Source organism: Melospiza georgiana, chromosome 2 (assembly GCF_028018845.1).
Source record: "Melospiza georgiana isolate bMelGeo1 chromosome 2, bMelGeo1.pri, whole genome shotgun sequence".
In the NCBI taxonomy this organism is placed as follows: Eukaryota; Metazoa; Chordata; class Aves; order Passeriformes; family Passerellidae; genus Melospiza; species Melospiza georgiana.
This window is the reverse complement of record NC_080431.1, coordinates 42,464,393-42,478,878: the sequence shown is the minus strand read 5'-3', so window position 1 is coordinate 42,478,878 and position 14,486 is coordinate 42,464,393.

Below are 14,486 nucleotides of genomic sequence, written 5' to 3'. Positions count from 1 at the left end.
GCACCAGGTACCATAACATTTTTGAAGGTGTATAATGTTAAAAAGGTTTTTTAGCAAGCAGCAAAATTAATTTCTTTGAAGTTTTACAGCCTATTGGGCATCTGAAAGTGCAACAAGCACACAGGATGCTTGCCCATTGAGGACTCTTGGAAAGTTTTAAATTATGAAAATTCCAAGTGCTGTAAATGATGGTTGAAACCCTTGTTTGCTTTCATGGTTCTAAACATTCAGATTTTTCACAAAAAACTAGTGCACAGTTCCCTCCTGAGTACAGAGCTGCATCTGTGTTATGGTGACAGCTCCATTCTTTATCCCCTCTCTGAGTTCAGACTACAGTTCTTTGTTGTTTTGAGAAGCTATTTTTCTAAATGCAACTGGCTGAGAGGATTTTGAAACATAACTTTCAGCCAAAGCAGTCAAGAACTGCCTTTGCATTGGTATCTTGCCATAGCAATGGATGATTTTTTCCTCACCAGACACAAAATCAAATGTACAGACAGAAGCTGCAAGGGGCTTTGTGTGCTTGCAGTTTTCTCCTTGGTAGCCCATGACAGCCTGCAAAAGGAGGTGCTTGTTTTACTCCATGGGTCTGTTTACTTTAGCTGCTGGCAGTGTGGGTGCAGGGTACCTGCAAAAGGGGGAAAGCATGTCTTCCCTGTGTCCTGCAGCAGGATTATTCCAGCAGCCTCCAGGCTGTCTGCGGGGGCTGTGCAGGAGGACACTTTGCATTGCATTGCCTACTGGGTACAGATGCTCGTAGAACCAAGGTGGTTCACATCAAATCAAACACTGCTCCTCCTTTTTCTTGCACCTCACCAGCTGGCAATATGAATGCCCACAATGTGGTAACTCACTTGAGAAATACAGCATGTGGCTGGTCTGCCTGTCTGCCAGTGTTTAATTTATCTCTTTAACTCTGTGGGGCAAAGATCTTATCTCCCTCTATGGAGAAAATACTGTGGGGTTCTCAGTTGAGCAACCTCAGTACTCATTGAGTTATCTCACAAATTACACATTTTACTGGACTGAGATGTTGACACTTGCCATGAGGAGATCCCAAGTCAAAAACATGGGCACATCCAGCACCATATTCACCAAAACACCAAAGTATAAATAATGCATAAAGTGCATTACAGAATCATGTAGTGTATCTGAATTTATTCCTGTACTAGAGCGTTAGGTGCTATTACAATCAGGATACTATAGTGGCTTGTATGTTAACTGAAACACTGTGCAAATTATTAAAGAAAGTTTAAATTGCAATGAGCAAATTAGACTTGCTTAGTTGCCAGGAAAACAATTTTAATGGAAGGTGTGTACTTAGAAAAAGGAATCTGAACTGGAATCCTTGGATGTGAAACAGCAGCTCATCAAACTGCCAGCAGGAATGAGGCCCATGGTCAAGGCTTGATGGTGAGACTGTGCTGGCTGGTGCTGGCCATCTGGCCATTGTGTCTAGGCATCTAAGCTTTGTACTGCTGAAATCACTAAGACAACTGATCTTAGTTTTTGGTTTGTTTAGATGGGTCCCCCCCCCCCCAAAAAAAAAAAAAAAAAAGGTAATTAAAATCTCTTTTCTAAAATTTTGTACGCCAAACTTCAACCTGGGACTGATTTGCATGGTCAGAGGGGAGCCACAGTACGTGCCCTCAGATAATGGAAATGTCAAACTGCATGACAGACCCTTCCATGGGGAGGGCAGAGAGATGCACTCTAAGTGCACAATTGCCACAGCTGCTGCAGAATTGGAGGGTGTGCATTGTTTGGGATAAGAGGACAGCTAGAATGTCTACGTGGCACAAGGTACTGCTCTGCAAAGCTGCCTCTAAATGAGTCGGAAATAGTCTATCTTTGTGCAGTTCTCTCCTCGGGCTAGTGAACTCTGCCTCTTGGCAGGGCTGGTTAGCCCATATGAAGTGCTATGCTAATACAGCTAAATTGTGTTTGTTACCCACATTACAAGATTTCAGTTCAGGTTGGCTATCTCTGCATTCAACTGCAGCTTGGCAGTGCCAAGCACATCAAAATCCCTGCAAATGTGAGTCTCTGAGCTTGGCTCTCCCATCCTCCTCAGAGCAAGTTCTTATTGCAGGCGGTGGGAACTTAGCCCAAGGAGCCCATGACTGGGCCTTTAAACATTCAAGACCAACATTTTGAATAATTGACTCTCTAGTTTGCCTCAGGATATTATGATACTTTTCAAAGGCTGGTTCCAATATAGCAATAAGCCACAACAACGTGTGTGTTAGTATGAAATCGGTGCATGCCTCCAGTGCGTTGGCATGGAGCCCTTACCACCCAAGAAGTATTCCCGAAGTGATCCAAAGCCTACTGAAATCTGTGGAAAACTTTCTACTGACTTCAGTTAACTTAGATTTCCATTGACTTCAGTGGACTTTGGAAAAGTCCCAGAAATTCTCATGCCTCATATGAGGACTGTTTACATGGAATAATCATTAGCTAAGATATACAAACAACTCTTGGAACAAGGACCAGCACCTAGGACTCTTCTCCTTTGTGACGGATGCAGAGTCAAATCCTTTCTTGCTTTCTTTCTCTCTGGGTCTCGGGGTTTGTTTTTGCTGCAGTCTGGCAACTTCAACATGGTGGTGGCTGGAGCACTCCCTGAGGACTTGGAAGCTGAACCTCTCCAGATGGGAAAGAACCATAGGCTCCATATCTACCATGTTCTTCAGGAATGCCCTAGCTGCTAAGTTGTTGTATACAAAGCAGTTGTTGTCAGCTCTTCCATTGTCTAGATTTTACAAAATGTGGTATGAGACACTCTTTTGTCTTTCTAGGTCTTTCAAGTTAGTGCCTTTGGCAGTCACATCTGGGTACATACTTTTGCTTATCCTTCCGTTGAACACAAATACAGATGGAGACCTCCAAATAAAAGCTCTTAGATTGAGGGTTATCAGGAGGACTTATTCAGGTACTACTCTGGCACCAGCAATTTTTTTATTGTGGGATGGGAGCTTCTTGATGAGTAAACTTTGATAATTGGTTCTGCAAAGGTTGTAGAGGTGATGATAAGATCTGAGGTTATAGGAATGTGCTAGGCTCTTTGGTGATCCTACAAGTAGAGTGGTATTTCCACAGACAGATTAGTGAAAATATCCCAGTAGGGAAGGAATTTAAATGCTCACAATTCTTGAATCAGTATCCTCATGGAATAATAAATTAGTAATTTATTTCTGAGATAAAGATGAGCGATTTTTTCAAACCATTTCATCTACAGGCATATTGATTAATGTATTAATGGAAAGGCAATAATCTAATAAAGCATTTAGGTAATGTGTTGTTAACAACAAATGTGCTGTTAATAATAGTTAATGTATACTGTTTAGTTAAATGTACACATTAATCAAAGCAGAGCAAGCTCCAACAGTGCTCAGTATTGCTCTATCAGAGTATTGTCAGCTTGGACAGTGCTGTTAATTATAGGCCAGATGTTGATAATCTTGCTCAGCTCAAGGAGTTGCTTGTCCCATCAGTAGCCTCAGGGGAAATTTCTACATTCACTCTGAGATGCTCCCTGAGGCTGCTCCCAAGACCACATGCACTGAGTCTTACTCTCCACCAGTAAATTAAATGGTGCCAGGGCACTGGAACTTAAGTCATCAGAGCAGTTGCTGACATGATTTTGGCCTGGGCCACCAAGAACTTCCCGAAACAATTCCCTGGCATGACTGGGGACTCAGCAGAGGCCAGAGACTGTTCCCTGGTGGTCACACGAGTCTGACCACCCTGGTTTGGGAAGTAAGAGAATTTAATACTAATGACATGGTACACTGTGAGCTGGCCAATTTTGATGCGGGAGAATGGTCCCATGCAAGTGTCATTCATTACTGTAAGCGCAGCTGGGCTGCACAAAGAGCAAAATCTACAAGCACAGTCCCAACTGTGGCTGAAGTCAATCTCTGCAGAGTCCCAGAGACTCATACTCAGTTCACAGTCCTGTGGTGCACCCCCCAGGCCCCCATCCCAAAGGCAGCTCTGCCAGGCACACCGGTACAAGCAGGAACCTGGGGCATCAAGAGTAGCCCTCTTCCCCAGACACATGGACATCCTGTGGGTTCTGGTAGGTGCTTCTGGAGTGCTACAGCTGCCCTAGTTGCATACAAGCACTTTTCTTTTTTGTTTGTTGCAAACAATGGATTATAGAGGTTCAGGTACTTGAAACAACACCCACGGAGGCCCTTCAAAAAAGGACACAGGTGCATCTGTGGCACCCTCTTGTAGTTTACATGGATATTGACTGCTAGCCCAGTCTGGTGTGTTCAGTGTGCTCACTCATCTGTGAAAAGTCAGTTGTGACCATAGCGTTCTGCAAAACTGAGCCTGCGGTAACCAAACCAAATATTGTCTCTTACTTCAAGCAGTATATACATATATACAGAGATATTGCTGACTTGTAGCAACTGATGATAGAGCAAGTTCTGATGCCTCAGTTAAATTGCGCTGAGTCATTAATCAGGGGCCCTACTTTATTGTTTTTGACATCACTTTCTACAGGTTGAAGAAGTTTACCTTTATAAGAAGCAGAAAGTTGACAGATATAGTAGATAATTCTGTTATGCCTGTTTAGAAATGATTAATGCTAAACTTTTGAACAGGTCTGCCTTGAAAAGGAAATGTCACCTGTTCAAATGCAGCTTTGTATGTTCTCCTGCGGTAATGTATTCAGTGCTTATCAACATGCTGATCTGATGCTAGTTTCAGGGAGTAAATGTGAGTTTCAGCAAGTGAAGCCTGATCCTGCAGGTGCATGTTTAGGCAAAACTACCATTAGTTTTAATGAGAGTTTGTCTTATTCAAAAGTGCCTGATGAAGCCAGCAAATGGGTAATGAAATATGTGAGCACAAGGGTGGGTTTTTGTTGCTCAAAATACATTGATGTGCCTTTGAGACTTCCATTCTAAAGTGTTTGGAGTTTGCTTGAATTTTTCGTGCAAAGCCAGTCATTGGAACATTTTTATGTTTTATTAAATTCTCATTTTATTTCACTCCCTTCCGGCTGCTTAATAAAGAGTTTCCAGCTGTCTGTATTTCCACTTGGTAGATAAAGTAGACCCTTATTTTGCAAAGCACTCAGGAACATTTATAACTTAAAGTGTGTAAATGGTGCACACCTCCGAAGGCAATTAACTATCAGTGGGCTTGAAAATAGTGACTAAAAATATAGATACAGGGCAATGGGGTTTTTAAGGGTGCTTAAACATGTTCATCACTTGCTCTGTAATGATTTCTTTAGTACTCCATGTAGTGATTAGAGAATAATAATCGCAGAACTCACTTGTACAGTAATGTATTTCAACAAATTGCAGTTTCTGTATTATGGAGAATTAGGAAAAACAGGTTAAATTTAACAGGAATGCAAGAAATAAAGAGAGAGAAAATGATTGCAATACATGAATGTAATTTCCTCTCTGGAATTATATTAACCATCTACAGGTTTATTACCACACCACCTCTCTGATATACTGAGGCTCCCACTCTTTCTGGTACTAAGCAAAATAAGGACTCTTATGATCTATCATATTGTTTGAAGAACTCCAACTGTTTCTCCTCTTCCTGATTTGCCTATGAGCTGTTCACGTTTTCCATGAATTTGTCCATTGTTTGGATTTGTATGAAATTTATTTTCTGGGAAAAGTCTATTAATTAACTAACCAAGGAACCAAAGACTGGGGCCAAAGGGACAGATTTTCAAGTACTCACTAGGGAGAGTTCTGTTTATACATATTTCATGGGAGGGGTTATAATTTCAAAAATAATTGTGGTGGTTTGGAATTTGTAAATGCTTTGGGTGGATACTGTTACATACTAAGTTTTTGAAGTAACTAACATTCAAAAGACATTCTCAGTCATTTAACTATTCAGTATTTGAGCTTCTCCTTAGAAAGTAGTTTGACAAATACCAACACCATGGAAACTGTAATATTTATGTACTGATCGAACACAAAGAGAACATTTCCCCAACCACTTATCTTTGTACAGGGTAGACAGTTCCTCATTCCAGAACTGTCCCTCTGTCTATATATCTATATGTATCCATTTATGTATCTATCTATTCATGTTAAACCTGCCACATCCAATTCTTGATGCATATTATGACAATTGTCTCAAATAAAATTTTTGTTGTTCACATTCTGTCATTGATCTGTTTGTATATCAATATCATTGATAGTCCATTTGATCCTTCAGGTTTGTGACAGCTGAAACTGCAATTCACTATGTCTCCTTTTCTCTGCTGTAAAGCTGCCTGCAGACCTTACAGGGCCAGAGGACCAAAGAGCCACTAAAGTTTAGCACCTCCCGTGTCACTGTGCAGAGATAATTCATCAGGAAATTGAAGGCTTGTGGGAGAATTTTTTTCCTGGTCATTTTCTTCCTTGTCATGTGCGCTACTACAGCAATGGAGAAATATGCAGCTCTTCTCAGCTGCCAGAAGAATGCACTCCACCTGCTTTTTGTATCATCCTTGTCCCTCCTGTGATGCAACAGCACCATTGCCACTATTGGAGACTTCCCACTGCTCTCCTGCAAAAGCCTGCAGGACCCCAGGGTATGCAAGTAACTGATTCACCTCCTGTCCCCATGTAACACTGAGGGGAGCTGCATACCCTGTCTGAAGAATACAAATCATTATGTAATCACAAATCCCTAACTGGTCATGCACCATGCACAAGCATCAGTTTTTATCAAATTTAAATTATTTATCAGGTTAAAATGTACTGCCTTTCGCTGCACACAGAAATAAAAGAGTATTTTCAAAGAATTCCCAAAAAAATCCTTTTAATGCATAAATTGCCAGGCCCTGAAATGTCATTTCTGACACTGATTAAAGTAAAAACTGCAAAATAGTGGCTGTTTGATGACAACCTCTATAACGATGCCCAAGGTTTTTGTTTCCTCCTTGTTCTGTGTACCAATATGGACCTAGTGTAAACAGAAACATGAGCTTTCATTATCTTGTATTCAAGCTACTGCAATAAAAACTGCTAATGGAAGAGGAGGAAAGAAGAGAGAAAAGATCAAATGCCCTAACAGATATTTACACAACATAAGAGTTTTGTGGCCATGAGATTCTATTCTGAGGTTACATAGAGGGAGTGAAGAAAGAAACTGCACTTTCAAAATACTTTGTGACAAGAATAGGTGGGAAAATAATTATGTTGCATGACTAACCTTTTCTTTGTACAGACACATTATAGGGCAGATGCCAAAGCAAACAGTTTCTAAGTGAAGCTTGATTTTTACTCATTTGCTGTCTGATCAGAAGTATTTATAAATGCCTGTAGTATGAGTGTGTTTAGTGTACTTTTCTTTTTTTAACATGCAAAATTTGTTAAATCATGGATAGAAAAGTTCAGGCATTTATTTAAAAATTGTTTTGCTTTAGAATTTTGTTTAGAATTGGGATAACTTCATGTTTCAGCATGAAAATATTACAGTAATTTGCCCTTTTCCTTCTTGGAGTGGATAACTAACCTACTAAAGGGTGAGTGAACAGTGGATAAATATTTAGTGGGAATTTTCTGACACTGTATTTCATTATATTGCAACCAAAGCAAGGCAAAACAGCTTGGAGGAAATAATTGGCCAGAAGGACAGCCTGAGACACCTTTCTTAAAGAGTAAGCATTCACTGCAAAATTGTGAAGTCCTTGAGTAGGGTCCTTGCAGACTTTCATCTCCATCCCAGCCTTTATCTGGTTTTTCATGAAGGGTCAAGACAACAGAGTAGAGTGCACACACACACACACACACACACACACACACAAACACACACACAGAGTTAATTTGCAGCTGGCACAGACAGGATGATATTCCAAGCACTTTGGAGATCTTCACAGATCAAAAGGGCAAAGTAGGAAATTCACAAAGAGAAACTAAGCAGGGGGAAATGCAGAGAAGTGCAGTTTAGAAGGAGAAGTCAAGCACACAAGTGAAGTAAAGAATAATGATAGTTACAGCAGCACAACAGGAAAGGATTACTCTGAAGCACATGCCAAGTCAGCAATCCGAGGCTGTTGCGAACAAGAAAAATTCATCATGATGTGATCAAAAACATCATCTGTAAGACACAGGAATGGACTGCTTAGCTCTGTCTGGCATTGGTGAAACCTCAGCTGGAAGACTCTGCCTGATTTTGGGTGCTTGCACTTGGGAGCAAGGATATAGGCAAAGTCCAGGAGGGGCCAACAGGCAGAGGAAGAGGTTTAGAAAACAGGACATACTAAAGAAGAGAGTCATAGAAAGAGAATTACTTGGTTTAAAAGGACTGAAGAGGGGATGCAAAAGTCTGCTACAGTAAGGAGATTACCACAAAAAAGATAGATTCACTTGAGGGAATTGAAAATCTCCTTTTTTGGATGCACTAGAAAAATGTCTGTAGGGGTGATTTGGGAACACAGCAACCTCTTAAGTTCATTTCCAGTCTTATACCTTTGAGCCACCACATAAAACTGTTTCTGAAATCAAACATCTATTTTAAAATTGATTATTAGGAGACTTCTTGGTTTAGGATATTTTTACCATGACACCCTACTACTTTTTGTCTGCAGAAAGAAAATCTTGTAATTCTGATGTCAGTGTTTTCCTATTACTTGATGATTTTCATGTATATTCATGAACATTCAAATTGAAGCTCTAATTTTCTAAATCGGAATTATGTTTCAAAGGGTTTTGCTGTAGTGTTGTGGAAATTTGTTAGATGGCAAATACTCCTTTAATCTGTTTCTTCCCAAATAGTTAATCCCAAAGGGTAAAATTTTAATCTCTCCCTCACAACAATTGTAACATTTATATTTAATGTATGTACTGGCATTTAGTTGTAAAATACATGTCTCCACTTGCTTTGTATTTGTCTAGATTCTTGTTTCCAAGCCCTATCTCAGTATTTTTCACTGGCACTAGGCATGTGCATTTGCATCACATTTGTTTCATTTGCATCGCTTTGCATTGTTTTCTGTTTCAGAGCACTTGTCCTTTAGAAATATACCTACCAAGAAGTAGTGACCTCTGAATGTTACCCTCAGTATTTTCAATGAGAAAAGTTTGTGAGAAGAATTGCCTTTTTTTTTTATCTTGGTAAAATTTTGTTACCGTGAATGTCTTGAATTGATTGAGAAGAAAATGTGAGGCAAGATTTAGAGCTGAATTTAGCATTCTGCTTAAAAGAAAGACAAAATGCTTCATTTATTTTTGCATCAGAGAAAATGGAGAGGCAGTTTTCCTTTAGAAGAAAAGTTGTGAATGTGACAGCAATTTAAAAAATATTTTGTCTTAAATCCACATTTCTTTCAATAAAAGTATTTGTGTCCTGTCAATAGCATTCATCACGAGATCCATTTGTTAGCAAAGAGACACACATAAACCAATTAGACAGAGTACAAGGTTGTGCTCACTGTAGCAATAAAGCAGGCTGTGCTGTTTGGAGAGAGAGGTCACAGACCATTGACTTTTAGGCACCTTGAGAATCAGACATTGCTACAGCCAATGCAAGGGATGTATCATCTGTCACAGATTCATGGAGAGCACAGATTCTGTAGTCACAGGATGGGATTTTTTTAACCTAGGATTTAGTCGGGGGTTTTAGTGCATTCTTTGTGGGCTGCACATTAATGCACACAAGTGGTTTCTCCTAGGAAAACTACAATGCAATTAGTGTTCACCTTCTGGGCAGTAGTGAGATGTCTGTGTCCTCCTTCCTCCCACAGGGGTGGCTGCAGGTTGTCTGGAACAGAGCTCCAGCCCCAGCCCAGCCCATAGGCCATGGATGCCCAGCCCAACTGAAAAGGAAAATGTTTTCCTGTGGGGATGTGGCAGGGGAGAGTTTTGCAGCCCTGGGGCATGAGTGAGGCGGGTGCCTGGCAGGAAAGCTGTCAGGTCTCTGAGGCACAAAGTCACCGAAGCCCCCCCACGGCTGTCCCAGGCACTGATGGATTCTCTGCTGCCTCATGCCACTAGCAGGCCCCCATTGGAGGCCCAGCAAGACCACCATGTATTCCATGGAAATTTCCTCCCCAGCACCCAAAGCTGACTCTTTCTTGGTCAGAGATCACGGACAGTGCCACACAGCTGCAGGGATCTCAGGAGACCTGCTTGCTATTCCAGCCTGTTCACCTGGGCAGGTGTGTGTACAACAAGGGTGCACCTTCCGTGGTTATTTTCCCTTTGAGGCAAGGCTGAGGGAGGTGAAATTATTTGCCTGGTATATATTTCTTTGTGGTAATGGGCAAACACCTTTTTCTTGCTTTTGGCTTCCCTTGATTGAACCTGCAAAGCTAAACATCTTTGCTATGTATTTACCCAGCCTGTAGGGCACCATATTCTGGTTTCATTCTTCATGTTTCCTTGAAGCCAATGAAGCAGGACTGGCTTTTGGAAGTGCAGAGGCTGGGATATTTACCCTGTGTTGTGCCATAACCATCTAGGTTATGTCAAAGGATGCATCAGGACCAACATAGACATTAACTCACTTCTCTCAGTTCTAAGATCAGCAAGATTTATTTTATTTTTATTGCAAGGATTTTTATCCAGTTTTTAATCCCAAATTTTAGCAACATATTTCTGTTAATGATTTGAAGTCAAGCCTTGCCATGCCATGGAGTTGAGTAAAGCAAAATAAATTATTCTTACTTGATCATTTCTGCTTGAAAATTCAGCAGAGATTCTCCACTACTTTCAAATAAGACTAATAGTTTCCTGAAACAAGGCAGAAGGCTGTGATCAGATCTGAGCAAAATACGGAGATGTGTAAATTTGTGCTTGCAGCTGTCTACACAGCTTCAAGCACAGAGTATAGAAATGTACTCTAGTATAGGACATAGAAATTCTTTGCTATGAGGACGGTGAAGCACTGGAGCAGGTTGCGCAAAGAGGTTGTGGATGTCCATTCCTGGAGATGCTCAATTTCAGGCTGAAGGGTTGAAACTAGGTGATCTTTAAGATCCCGTCCAACACTAAGCACACTAAAATCCTTCTGGAATACCTCACTGGTGTAGAAGTGATCCACTTCCAGGCCTATGGCCAGTACAGACAGGCTTCCTACTGGTGTGTCCCTATTTTTGAAAACCTAGAAATCCCATATGTAGTGACAGCACTGTCCCAGAAGAAATGCAGAACACAGACCAAGCGCTTGTTGTCCACGCAACTCCAGTGTTGAATTGTGTTGAGGAAAGAGACATGTTGAGGAAAAGATCAGCTCTGAAAAAAGGAGAATGAGGTTAACATGAGGAATGGGGAGGGGGTTGAGCAAAATATTAAAATAAGGACCAAAAACTCTCACATATGCATTCAGAATCCAGCATAAACAATTTCTAGGACAACGCACTGACAAAACATGAACAGTCAGACATTAGATAGTAATAGTAAGATAGTCAGATTAACTCTTGAAACTGGTGGTCTTTGAACTGAGATACTTCATGTCTCTGAGAAAGTACTGGAAGGTGAAGGTAGATTCAGGAGAGAGAATTTGTCTCTTACTTCCTAATTTGTATGCCAGCTGCATCTACCTTGTGCATCATAACACTTTTAGTAAACAACAAAAAATTATGACGGTGAATCTGAGGCAATTCTCTGTACTCCACTGGTGTTTCACTGAGGGCTGGTTAGACACATAATGCTGATTCCTCTTTGTTGCCAACTGCTAAACTGTAGCAAGTCTCTGGTAAAGAAAAGCATAAATATCTTCCAATAGTGGTGCTTGCCACTGGAATCTGGAAGGGAATGAGTTTGGTTCATGCCAGCTTTCCCCCAGACAGGTAAGTGGGTCCTGGACAGACAGTTGGTATCAACTTCATTTCTAGAATCAATGTGCTGTGAAGTAGATCCACATTATAGCTCTACTCTAGTGAATTGCACCACATTATGACTTCACTATAATGAACTGAACCAAGTCAAGTCCTGGTTGTTCCTTTATTTGGGAGGGCCTCTGTGGTAGTCACTGTGGATGATAGTAGTATAGTTAATTCCTCTTGAGAAATGATTTTTGGTCCAATGTAGTTGTTGTCCATGTGCCGCAGTCCAAACTTCCACAAGTGGCTTCAATGGTTAGGTAATCCAATGTTTCCAAAAAAATGAAAAGGAACACAAACTGCCTGTTTGACTGTAGTTAAGACATCATCCCTTTAGCAACAGCCATTTTGATTATGAAGCAGTGATCCCATTTATTAATGTTACTACGCTACAGACAACGAAGTATAATTCTTATCAATAATTTCATGTACCTACACAGTTCTGGCTATTTTCTATTAAAGCACCTTCTGTTGTTACCAGAGATGCTTTGTTTTAGATCCTCTTGCAAGACCTCTTCTACCCTAGACTTCCCTTCTTTCTCTTTTTCCTTTTCTTTGTTCTTTTAAACATCTCTCACATTTGGAACCTGCTCCTTCTCTTGTCCTCTGTCTATTGTGAAAGAGACTGTCCCTCTAACAGCTCTGTGTCTGGATGTTACACTGGGGATGGCTGCCTCTGTCTCCTGATCATTACTTGCCTGTTTATGACACATGTACAGAAACATCTCTCCAAGAGGTTCTGTTGACTCCTTATTTGAGTAACCCATGCACTACTTATGAAAAGATAAGTAACACTAAAAAAAGATGCCAAAAGTGTTGTCCATCTACATCTAAGCCTTAGATGTACTTGTCCTTTCCACACAAATTTTTTTCCACAAGCCTTAGTCTTGTCACCCTTCTCTTCTACTAGAAGACACAGATACCCAGAAACTGCTGCTTGTTTCCAACCCTTTCTACTTCAGGCTGCCTTTTAACAAGTTTTAAGTTTCTTTGATCGTGATCTTGGAAACATCCATCTGCAACCTACCTGGAGCCAGATGGTAGACATTTCACTGAAATATCTGAAAGACTCCTAGGTATTGTCTCTGAAAAAATATTGATCTTTGTCACAATTCTATTTAGTATTTGTTTTTCTTAACAGTCTTCTTTAATTCTGTACAATTGAAGAAAAATATTCAAACAGATAAAATGAAGTACCAACGATAGTCATGAAAATTATAGAGATATCTCATTCTTTACAACAATCAAATGAATATGAAGTGTTTCACACACTGTAACCTTGCAAGCTGGATATTACACAAGTAAAAATAAATGCACACACCCATAAAACTAGTAAAACTGGCTGTTGCAGCTACACATAGTTCCTTGTGTTCATTAAAATTCTATCTTTATTGAGTTTATCTAGATTGGCATGCAGATCAAAGTGAAAATGTAATAAATAAAAGAATATACATAATGGAATCCATGGAAAGAAGCTATTCAGAAGATAATTCCAGTAGGTGAATCGCAATGAAGTTTTTAAAACAACAGTGCAGAAGCATTTGAAACACAACACGTCATGCAGTGTTGAAGGGCCGGATCCTGAGGCCATTACTCACATGCGTAGACACACTGACTTCAAAAGAATTACTCACTATGAGTAAAGATAGTTGGAATACGACAAAACAACAGAGCTCTGGCTCCTCTGGCACAGCTGTAGCTGAACAACATCTCTGTGTAAGCATGATCCTGCCAGCGATACCCAGCTCAGTCCACAATGGCAGCTCCAAACCCCCTCTGGAATGCGGTAAGCGCCTGCGTAAGCCAGAGGATCCTTGACCAAATGGAAAGTGGGAACACAAATACTCACAACAATGAAATGACTAAGTTTTCCTACAGTTGTGCTCACCTGTGCTGCTTATGAAATAAATTTTCTTACTTACCTAGCTCTGGCTGGCCTTGCACAGCCCATACATGGAAAAGGGAGTTGGATCAGCCTTGTCTCATCCATTATTAAGCAAATAGTTGTATTTTACTGAACTGAGCCCCAGATTTCCAAAGCTGAATTTTCATAGCTGTTTAAACGTATGGAGAAAGAGCAGTTTGACTTTCAGATGTCAAGGATGGATTTTTAGGGCAAGCAACAAAGAACAAAAATTTCTTTTACACCTTAAACTGCTAACTTCAGTATTTTGAGACAGTCATAGGACATGAACACAATGTTATTTTGCTGAAATTTTTATTGGCACAATTACACAAGTGAGACAAAGGAGGATTTGGAAGGTTAGTCACAAACGGTGAACAAGACAGAAACTAGATGACAGATTGTAGACAACAGAAACTAGAAGACAAAGTCTGCATATTGTGGGGTATTGCACAGAGTTCAATCCACAGTATGAGAGAATATGTAAAAGAAACCAGACAAAAGGGGAGCCTAAGAGGAAGCTTTCTTTAATAAATACGGAAACCTAAGCAGCAGCAATGGCTGCTGTTCACATCCCCTGTTTCAGCATCTAGAGGCAACAAAAAGACCTGGGTATGGCAGGTTTTGCTTTTCTGGAATGTAAAATTGAGAGAAATTTCTCCTGCTTTGGTCTTTCATCCCTTTTATGTTTAAGCATTCTTATTATGTACGTAGTATAACCAAGAATTAGCCAGGCTGTCGTGCCATAAGGATGAGTTTCAACAGAGAAAAACATTT